The sequence below is a fragment of the Macrobrachium nipponense genome, chromosome 46 (assembly GCF_015104395.2).
Source record: "Macrobrachium nipponense isolate FS-2020 chromosome 46, ASM1510439v2, whole genome shotgun sequence".
Taxonomy (NCBI): domain Eukaryota; kingdom Metazoa; phylum Arthropoda; class Malacostraca; order Decapoda; family Palaemonidae; genus Macrobrachium; species Macrobrachium nipponense.
The window spans coordinates 30,982,245-30,991,288 of NC_061106.1; the positions used below are offsets into that span (position 1 = coordinate 30,982,245).

The window sequence follows — 9,044 nt, forward strand, 5'->3', positions numbered from 1 at the left end:
GGCAGCAATTCCCACAGTTATCGGCAGTGGGCCTAGCCTTTTACTAAAACGCAACACTGCACAGCAGCAATTTCCACAGTTATCGGCAGTGGGCCTAGCCTTTTACTAAAAAGCAACACTGCACGGCAGCAATTTCCACAAAATCATTGTTCGAATCTTTTTATTGATGATGCAGATCTAGAGTTTAGCAACCACCAAATGACCACCACCCTTCTCCTCTTGTCTGTATAGCCTTGACTTTGGGCCTTCGAAACTTGTTCTGTGATTGGTCTTCCCTTCTTTTCCCGGTACGGTTCTTGAGCTTCACTTCTTTTCCCGGTACTCTTCTTCCTGATTTGCATAATGCATCAGGCGAGTCGATTTTCCGATATTATTGTATGTTTATATATCTTTTAGCTTGATAGTGAGTCGATGTAAGTTTGCACTAATATGGAGATGGAATGCCGCGAGACGTGTCCTTCTGATGTCTTAGCTTTAAGCACCGCCAATGGGAACTCTCTCTCTCTCTCTCTCTCTCTCTCTCTCTCTCTCTCTCTCTCTCTCTATATATATATATATATATATATATATATATATATATATATATATATATATATATATATATTTGTATGGACAATGTGGACAGTATGTTTAACGTTGTTACTTGGTCAAAAACCGCCAAAAGCTTTACGTAAGTAACAACACAAAGCACCCTTTGTGGTTTCTCGCCTCAGTTTCGTGGTTGGTATGGTCTTTGCTTGCCACCTCGGTGGCCACCAGTTCGATTCTCGGGCATTCCATTGAGGGGTCAGAGATGTGAATTTCGGAAAGATAGGTCACTCTCGACGTGGTTCGGAAGTCACGTAAAGTCGTTGGTCCCATTGCTGAATAACCACTTGTTCCACGCAACATAAAAACACCATGCAAACAAAACAATCCAGTTCTAATGAGGATAACACACTAATGTTATTAATGAATAATACCTCAATTAAGCACTTCCACATATTGAGCAGCGCCTGTAGACAAACTAAAATCGTAAGTTGCTGTGAGATACGACCAGGTGCTCGCCTCTCTCTTCTCTCTCTCTCTCTCTCTCTCTCTCTCTCTCTCTCTCTCTCTCTCTCTCTCTCTCTCTCAATTTCAAAGTATGAACATATCACAAAGTATATCAGATCAAATTATGTTCACCATTCACTAACTTGGATCACAGAAAAAATGAAATAAAGTAGAAGGGTACTGAAGGGCAGTTCTTGAATTTAAACTTAGAATATATTTAATACCCAAAGGTTAAGCATATCAACTGGGTATCTATATAAAAGATGAACGAAACTGAATGACTCTAAAAGGGGTTGAAGTTCAAAGGCACCTAAGCGAACAAAAGTTACAATAAGATTCAAAGAATATTGCTGTTATTGTTTCATTGGATGAAACCGATTCGCATGGAACAATCACGCCAAAGCGGCCATTGACTTGAAATTCAAGCTTCCATGATGCAGCAGTAACTGATCTTGGTACAGAGCCAGATAATAACGGTCTGCTTTCGGGTTTTCTTCGGTAAAAAGGGAGAAAAGCTCTACAGTCAATACGAATGCAGAGCTGACCTACAAAATTCTCATTAACAAAAAAAAAAAAAAAAAAAAACTAAGAGAATTCTCAAGTCTGTTATAAAGAATAAATTAAAAAACATAACATTCAGGAAAATGAACATATTTGTTAAGTGCAGTGAATTATTAATACTGATGGTGTGTGACAGCACAGTTCTGGTTGATGTCATGGCCATACCGTACACGCAACTACGCGCACAAACCTTCTTAAATATGATATAAATGCTTGTTGCTGGAACTGAATTGAACTGAATATACAATTTATGCCAAAGGCCAAGCACAGGGACCTTTGTTGTCATTCAGCGCTGAAACTGAAATTGACAGTAAAAGGTTTGAAAGGTGTAACAGGAGGAAAACCTCAAAGCAGTTGCACTATGAATCAACTGTTAGGAGAGGGTGGAAAGTAAGATGGAAGAAAGAGACTATGAAAGGAGGTACAGTAGAAGGAACTTGATGCTAGAAAGAGGCAAAGCGGCAACTCTCTGATGCAGACGTCAGCAACCTTTTCATAAACACACCACTGAACTTATCTACAAGTACTACAACTCCCCCTTGTTACTTGCTGCTCTATGAGCAAGAGCCGTAGCTGGCGTAAGGCCACCTTAATCTTCACCAACAACAGCCAATCTCCCTCTTGGCTTCTTCACTACTTAATACGGAAATGATTTAATCAGTTTCATACAAAAAATTCAAAGAAAATCGTTCAAGAGTGCCATTCTCGAACAGACGTGGTTCCCTTGCCCCTGTTATCACGCAATGGAGACTTACATATTTCTACAAAACTCATAAATATGCAGATACATTAGGATTTCACACAAATACCCTACCCAAACAACGTAAGTTCTCGTCCGTAGGTTACCTGACAAAATGCAATTCACAATTTTTTTTTAGATTTAATCAGTCATTTTTTTTATGACAACAGACGATGCTTGCAACTCTACAGTATGACATAGATCACGTGAAAATATGTTGAAGCACAAAAATATTAGGAAGAGATTGTAGTCTTTTGGGAAATTTACCATAGGATATATATATATATATATATATATATATATATATATATATATATATATAATACACACACACACACACACACACACACACACACACACATATATATATATATATATATATTATATATATATATATATATATATATATATATATATTTTATATTTATATTCCTTAGAACCAAAACACACCCTTAAAACTCCGTTTTTTTTTTAACGTTGAGAGGCAAGAAACTGTTTTTTACATAACAATTGTGAGAGTTCTTGGAAAAAGAAAGCAGACCTGACAACTGGCTGCTACAGTATGGAGGGAACGAACGAGATACCTTCATGCATCTTACATAGGTTGAAGTTTCCTTCTGCTTCAAAATGTATGATTCATAAATTATAATTTACAATTTGTTGTTCATAATTTATATTCTGCTTAATCACGTATTATTGGTACTGTTGCACTTGATAACACAGCCTAGTATACTACGTTGTTTGAGTCTTTACGCTTCTTGTAAGAATCCAGACCTTCTTATGAACGAGTTTATCACTATCATTACTAAATACGAAGCGCACATGCACAAAAGTATGAAAACAAAGGCTCATACACACACACACACACACACACACACACATATGCAATTGTATTTACTAATGGTATAGATCAGCTCGTTGATAAGAAGGTCTGGATTCCTAACAGACATAGACTCAAACAACGTAGGCTGTGTTATCAAGGTCACCAATAATGATTAAGCAGAATAACGACCATCAGCATGTTCCTACTTTCTAGGACATTTTCTGGTATTACTACATCATTCTTTAGCCTAGTTCGACGACTGAATCTGTAAGTATCTCATCACAAGACAATTTCGAATTCACGGGTTTCGCCGGGCTGTGAATACATGAATGAAATATGAATTATAAATCATAATTATGAATCATAAATTATAAATTATGATAATGTATCGAAAATTATGAGGCAGAAAGAAAATAAAACCGAAGATGCATGAAGGTATCTCGTCCGTTCGCTCCATACTGCAGCAGCTAGTTGTAAGTTCTCCTTTCTTTTTCCTAGAACTCTCCCAATTGTTATGTAAAAAAAAAAAATAATAATAATAATAATGAAATAAAAAAAAATAAAAAAAACCTGCCTCCCTGTTCTCAAGGTTTGAGAGAAAAAAAAAGTTTTAAATGATCGTGTTTTGGTCCTTATGTAATGAGTCAGAGCGAGACGAAAATAAAAAGGAAGGAACGGAGCAAAAATGGGAATCTTGGCCGGGTTTTCCTACAGTTACCCCTCAGGCGCAATAAGCGGAGGAGGTTACAAAAGACGCGCACGATACAAATCCAGACAAAGCGGGAACTGAAGAGTAATTCTTTCACCGTTGAACGCTTTATCGTGGATTTTCCGCGGATATCTAACGATGAATTTATATGTAATGACAGGAATTCACAACCATTGCCACGTATCACGAGTGGGTACATGCATGTCCAAAGATCAAAAGGAAATGACGGCAGCAAACCTCCTTTTCTTCTTCTTACTCATCCCCACCAATATCCCTATGCAAAGGTATTGCTGTTTTCCGGGAGCAGACATTTCCTCTGCATCACTGACACTCTCGTACTTGTCTAAAAACGTTAATTACATAGAATGTAATATTGAATTGTTTTGCACGTTTGCTAAAGTAAGTATTTTAGTATTTGAAAGGCAGGAAAGTTCAGCAGTACCTATTATATAAAGTAAAATTGCATTCCAGCCTGCAGAACGTTTAATCGTATTGTTTACTAAGTCCGCAATTGCTTGGCAATTATTTCTTCCTTTATAAACACACACACACACACACACACACACACACACACACATATATATATATATATATATATATATATATATAATTATATATATATATATATATATATATATGAAGCCAACTTCACACTTTTATCCTCTTTGGGAGGGGTGGCTCCAGAATGTTACGCTATAACCTTCCGGCTCTCATCAAATCTTTTGGTGATGGGATTGCTATATAAGCACATTCAATTTTTTTTCTTAACTTTTGCAAACACTGGTATACGCAATTAGAGTTGGGTAGACAGGTAGGGCATTAGACTGGGAACTTTCCACGAGCTTTGCAAACGTGAACTCACAGTTTCACCCACTACTGAGCCACATAGGCCTACTTTGGCTAATTGCACTTTTACGAGGTGGGCGCTAGCGTCGATATATTCCAGTTATACGATAAGTGTATATCCAAACACCATTATCTATACGAGACAAGGTTAGAAACTGATCAAAATCAGTATCTCTTATAACTGGGATATAGCGACGCCAGCGCCCAGCTCGCATAAGTGCAATTAGCCAAACTAGGCCTATGTTGCTCAGTATTGACAAAGGCTTATTTCGGTGTGGTGAGTTAATTGATCTACGAACCGTATTCCCGATGCGGATTGTGTATTCCATAGCAACCATCGGTGTATTTATTTAGGTACAGCAAAAATGTAAACACTGCATGACAATGCAGGCTCATTCAGCTGTTACTTCGATGTTAAGAAATTATATTAATTTTTTCATTAATTTTATCTGGGTACTTTGTACAAATCGAACATAATTCCTGAGAACGCTATGGGAGTGGGATGAAATATCGTTAAAAACAAATCTGATTAATTCGTGAACTGTTTTCTTGAACTTCAAACCCACGAACACCAACAGGCACTAGATAAAGGTTACGTACTTTTTTAAGCGCTGATTTCACAAGCAACGTTATGAACAACGACCTCCTCAACCAACTCCGAACCCTCCCCACTCCCCAAATCCCACACCAGTCTAAACGTAAACAAGATATGATGAAAAATATTTACGAATAGTTGGTGATATTTTTTTCTTATATATATATATATATATATATATATATATATATATATATATATATATATATATCTTATTACGGACAAAAGAAGGAGAATTGCTGATTGAAGACTTCATTATAGCCTTAAAATTCAGGTATTCATATGAGCTGAGGTATGAATAGAATGAATAGGATTAGGTCTTTGGATGGATAGGCACACTAATAGAGAGAGAGAGAGAGAGAGAGAGAGCATAAATACCATTCAATAATGATATTCAAGAGGTTTCCACATTTCCTACTTTTTTTTTTTTTTTAAGTCATCCTCCGGAACGATAAATTACCATTTGAAGCAGCATGAGATTAAAAAAAATCGTCAAAGCAGGCGATGTCAAAGCGTGAAGTGGTTGCCAATGAGTTTATTGTTATTGTTATTGTATCTTTTTTTGTTTTATTCCCGTTACCTTTTCAGATCCTCCAACCCAATCGGATATTGTAACGTTCATCCACGTGGATCGTCCTAATCTGAACAGAGCAATTAATGTTCTTCACTATTACTAGAGCTTTTTTTCTTCTTCCTCTTCTTCTTGCAGCGAACGTAAAATTCTCTTGGTCGTGGACACCCAGTCGCTGGTAATGATATATAAGGCTTCGATCGCGCGGTTAACTGCAGAAGGTAGTCGACTGTCGATCGTCACATACACCCACACGTAACCGGGAAACACTTGACTCATAATGGTAAGCTTCTGATAAACAAAAAACAACCCATGGTGGTTTTAAAATATGATTTATAATGTTTACGTCTTACAAGATAGAAACATGTATATTGTCTTATTTTTCATTTCACCTTTGAGTGCATTAAGATATGGACAACAGCCTTACCGGTTAAAGTATGTACAGCCTAATATCATGAACTGCTTTTATTTATATCTTTATTTTTTTCAGATGTCCTGCAAACTTTTGCTTTTGGCCATGTTAGTGGGGACTGCGCTAGCTGCCGCTAACCCATGGGCCCTGCCTTCTCTACCACCCCCTCCCGTCGGGAAGTGTGACAATTGGTGTGGAACTCCCCCGAACCTTGTCTGCTGTGACAGTAAGTATCATAACGGTGCAGGAATCTTCATTAAATTATTATAATAAGTTTTCATCGTCTACAGGGTCCCTCTTCAACTAAGGCTTATTCGTCCTAATGTATTGTCCAGAGTTGCTTCTATGATATCCCCTCAATTCCACAGATGTGCAGCGAGATCTTTTTCTTGGCAGACGACATTGTTATGCACATTTTGTTCCATATATTCCATTATAGAAGTAAGAACCTTTATTCAAACAACTTTTCCATGGATCCCGTTTTCTCTTATTTACACTTCCACAAAATTATTTTACCTTTATTTCTCAAAATATTACTGTACACATTTGCTATTTTTTTTAATCAACCTCTTCAGTGAATATACGACATATTTTGATAGCTTGCTGACCTGCCAAGGTTGGGTTGCTGGAGTTTCAGAGAATCTCAAGATATTAGAACATTTTTTCCCCGTCATACGTCATTCTCATAAATCTAGAATTATGACATTGAATGTACAAAAGAAATAAAACCTTTCTATTAAAGTTTCGCTTCAGTTGCGGACTGAAAACGTCTTGGAGAAAACTAATTGACAGGGTCATTATTGCTGTCCATTTTGAATACTGACCTCTAGAGCAGGTCACAGGTAGGGTAGGGCGTCTGCATTCAAATGCATCACAAGCACCACCTTCAGACCAATTTCAAGCTTCCTGGCATACATACGTCCTCTCGTTTGAGAGTGAACAGCAGTAGTCAGCTTTCCGTTTAAAGTCACTGCTAAAATGCGAATGAGAAACGTTATGACTTCCCATTTCTTGCAGAGAAGTGTCCCGTTGATACACGCCCACCTGGTGACTGCAACAGGCCTGGAGCGGCAGGTTTCGGCGGCGTTTCGGGTCCCAGGGTAAGTGGACCACTCTGCGCCAGTGCCTCTGTCACTAGTGTCAGAATATTCTGAAGCAGAGCTGGATTTAAAGTCTGGATAACTAATTTATGCAATGATCGTCTTGTTTCCACGCACTCCCGAAATCATCTATCATTCCCCTTGGTAGATTTCCGTAACAATGAGACTAGGATTTTCAATAACTGCATATTTATTTTGGGGAAAATGAGTTAATCAATTATTCTGTAACCTTGTTCTCACGGATCAGTATTTTCAGCAGTAAAAATAATACAGAAAAGTTCTCGATTTGGGAAAAATCCTTATTTACTTCAATAATTAATCATTTGAATATCATTAAGAGATTGGTTTATTAATGATTATAGCCCAGTTAAAAAAAAAACTACAACCAAGCTGGACAAAAAAATGACATTGCATAGAGAAATTATTTCCTTCAGTGAGAAGTTCCCAAAAGAAATATTTTTGCTGTTTTCAATGGTTGTTTCTTCGAGTTCATTGCATAAATTACAAAAACTTCTAATTTCGACTGTATACTTTATTTTCTCATGTGAATATCAGTGTTAAAAGTATAACTTCAGTATAGTCATCAATCATACTAAAAAAAATTATTTTTTTTAGTAATTTTCTTTAATGAAATTTGCTGTCAGTCAACCTCAGCTGACTCCTTAGCAGAAAAGTCACACTGAAGCACTCCTGATGCAGACATTTTTCACGGAAATTTTGACGGTGATATTTTGTGATTTCAGCGTTGCACAAAAGACTTAGACTGCCACGGAGGGGCTCTTTGTTGCTGGGACAGTTGCCTCCGCTACAAGAAATGCACCAACGTCTGAGTGTAAACTGCTGTGCCTTCGACATCACCTCCAGAACATCATTTCCCTTCACTGATGTTCAGGGTGAAGCGAGAGTTAAGGCCTTCCCTGCTCGCAGATTCATTTCCTGTGGCTAAAAGTAATGATATGCTGGCAATGTTAACCTGTCATGTGTGTTGTCTTTTTCCTTATTAAAATGAAACTGTGTAAATGTTGATCTGCAGTAAATTTTTGGCCAAATGCTTGTTTTTACACTACAAAATTCTACTTCTTCCTCCCAGCTTTATCCCTATTCGGGGTTTCCGTTTTTAATGAGTCTCTTCCATTTACCTCTGTCCTGTGTCAACATTTCCTCCCATACTCCCTTCTCCCTCATATCATCTCTAATGCAATCAAATTTTACTATAATGATTATATATTTCCACGTTCCTTATATTAAAACATATAGAACCGTCGCTAACGAACTGATTCCACTTGCTGTAGTAAAGAGATTATTCAAATTTACCAAACAAAATGGATAATTAATGTTTTTCATGAGTACCGGAAGCATTTTTGTATTCCTAATGCCTCGGTGATAAAATTAATGGTGACCTTGAAAGCAATGAACTTTGATCCTTAGTCATGTACGTGAAATGTGGAAGATTTCTGTAAGGATCATGATAAGGAAAATAAGTGAATTGATACAATTACATCCACCGTATAAAGAAAAAACGAAGTCGATGAAAAATATACTCATCAATAGTATGATGTAGAGAGAAAATAGCGCGGAAAAGACACAAAATGATAGTAAGATTAAGCCAGTCTTGTGCTGGCACTGGCTCTTGCTTTTCAGCGGCCCGTAACT

The 9,044-nt window shown here is 37.2% G+C and overlaps 1 long non-coding RNA gene across 1 annotated transcript; it reads left to right on the plus strand.

Moving 5' to 3' along the window:
- Positions 1 to 6,023: 6,023 nt before the first annotated feature.
- Positions 6,024 to 8,440, plus strand: LOC135214603 (uncharacterized). The gene is made up of 4 exons (XR_010314433.1): positions 6,024 to 6,162; positions 6,370 to 6,517; positions 7,309 to 7,391; positions 8,135 to 8,440. It is a non-coding gene; the product is annotated as an uncharacterized LOC135214603 (long non-coding RNA).
- Positions 8,441 to 9,044: the final 604 nt, after the last annotated feature.